The sequence below is a fragment of the Euprymna scolopes genome, chromosome 5 (assembly GCF_053919585.1).
Source record: "Euprymna scolopes isolate OS-2025 chromosome 5, ASM5391958v1, whole genome shotgun sequence".
Taxonomy (NCBI): Eukaryota; Metazoa; Mollusca; class Cephalopoda; order Sepiida; family Sepiolidae; genus Euprymna; species Euprymna scolopes.
Window position 1 is genome coordinate 51,584,986 of NC_136486.1, and position 2,642 is coordinate 51,587,627.

Here is a 2,642-nt window from a genome sequence, read left to right on the forward strand (position 1 = left end):
GTAACCCTTCATACCAATTGTCACTTTCCAGCTCCCCTACTCCCCTGGGAGTTGGTCCCCATTTTCCCATCACTCTTCACATTAAAAATCGGCCTTGTGCCTAATTTGCTCGGTGGGGGAGCAAATAAACACAATCTGTTCCGGCAGATACTGCAAGCAAAGTCCATATGTTGGGGCAACCCCACATATAATACCTTGGTCATTAAAAATCGGCCTTGTGCATGTTGTGCTCGGTGGGGAAGCAAATAAATAACCTTTTCTTGGCCTTTTGGCCAAAATCAAAGTGTAGTATCTGTTCTTACTACATGCTATACTTATGTTTGTAACTTTTCCTTGGCCACATAGCTTATATAACGTTTCAAATTCCCTAAATCAAATAATTGTAGTGATATAAAGTGGGGTTCACTTTTCTGTATTCATTTAATGTAAAATGATCCCCCAATTTACAACCAGTCAGTCTCAAAGCCATTCATATCATTCTCCAGATCATTCAAGTTGTTTTCGGAAGGATTCCATTTATTTGTTAAGCATTCAAGTCATTCTTAAGGTTATTCAATTCATCCTTAAGTTCATTAAAGTCATTTTAAGTTATTTACTTTTTATTTAAGTAATTCAGCCAATTTTTCGGTCATTTTAGTTTATCTTTAAGAATTTTATGTCAATCCTACATTCACGCATTCATTCATTACACGAGTGCATGCGACTAATGGCTATCGGCCTTGTTATTAATCACATGATTAAATTTTACCCATGTAAAATCTGTGAAACATTTCTATGTACCCATATAATAAACACATTTCTTTTAGTGATGCTACGGGACTAGTAGATAATCGATGAGGGGTGATATCCCCCCCCCCAAAAAAAAAACCAAAAAAAACAAAATGACCACATCGTTACAAAGAAAACCACCTAATTCATTAAATAAAATTTAAGTATGATGGTATAATTAGAAAGATATATATAAATACACGCATGGGTATGATGAAAATACTATACAAAAATGGTCCAGTAGTTATTTAGATTATCTATTACGAACAAACGTACATTTTACATACATACATACATATATATATATATATATATATATATATATATATATATATTTATATATTTATATATATTTATATGTATGTTTTTATACTTATATTATGTATATATACATATATATTTATATATATATATATATATAACTACTTAATTTACTCACATAAAATTAATATACGAAAGTATAGATTTATGCATAAACTTTAAGTATTTACTTCAAATGTGCTCAATACGTAGGTAGAACTAGTTAGTAATTTATAAAACGTATATGGCGATTAAGCTACACTGAATATTCCGCGTTTCATCCACTGTAGCACTCTTCAGGCTTATGCGCATAAACCTGAAGAGTCCTAGAGTGGATGAAACGCGGAATATTCAGTGTAGCTTAATCGCCACATATATTCTATAAATTACTATATATATATATATATATATATATATATATATATATATGCATATATATATATATTTTTTCTTATTGTTGGAACAATAAATCAGGAATCGGAAAAATTGGAAGATTTGAGGATATCGAAATTGGTATGGGAATCGAAAAAATTGATGCCTACTTTCCGATGCCAAACAATTCTTTTAATTGTCATTTTTATTTTATTTTCTTTAAATCAAAACCTTTATTGCAGGTAATAATGCTTAAAAATGAATATTTATGGATTTTAAAATACCAGTAAAGCTAAAATTGATAGATCACTCCCCATAAGTGTATTTTGACATTTAGGAAAATATATGCATACTTAACATGTGTTTTACGAAAACCGGGGACAATAACTATCTTATAGTTAAATAATAAGAGATTCATAAAGAGACAGAATTATCTGAATCTGTGTGTGTGTGTGTGTGTGTGTGTGTGTGTGTGTGTGTGTGTGATTATTTACTATAAAAATTATTAAATACATACAGACTCTAGTGTTTCCTCCTTTCGGGAATAATCAGTGCAAGGTTTTACGATTAATATCGGTCGGCAGATTCGAAGCCATATCTGACTCCATTTGCAAGATTTAATTCCATTCGGCCACCGTTAATTGCGAGAAATATTGTTAAAATGTAAACATTATTTTTTATGTTTTTAACGTCTGTCAGAGTGATCTAATCATGATAAAATAATCAGCACATGCGAGCTAGATTGACTGACATTATTTCAACTGTAAACTGCTCAACAATAAGAAACACGTTTCTTAAAGGGCCTGACACACACACACAAACAAACACACAAATATGTGTATAGATTTATTTGTTGAATTTTTTAGCGATATTAACAACTTTGAAACGCTGTAATTCTTTTTTCGCTACTTTAGCGTTTTTTTTAAAGAGCTATAAACTCTTATTAATATATATATATATGACTACATCGCCCATATTTTTTTATGAGACGCATTTATTTATTTTATTAAATTATTTTTACGTGCATAAATACATGCATCAATTCGGCTACCATTAACTGCGTGAAATAACGTTGAATTTAAACATTCTAATTTTAAATGTTCATTTACGTCAGTAAAACTGATCTAATCGTTATACGATCATCTATGCATAAGAGCTAAATTGACCGACTTTAATTCAAGTGAAAGTGCTCAACGATAAGA

The 2,642-nt window shown here is 30.4% G+C and overlaps 1 pseudogene; it reads left to right on the plus strand.

Annotated features, from left to right (window-relative positions):
* The first annotated feature begins 252 nt into the window (after positions 1 to 252).
* LOC145277291 (U2 spliceosomal RNA) lies at positions 253 to 393 on the plus strand (annotated as a pseudogene).
* Positions 394 to 2,642: the final 2,249 nt, after the last annotated feature.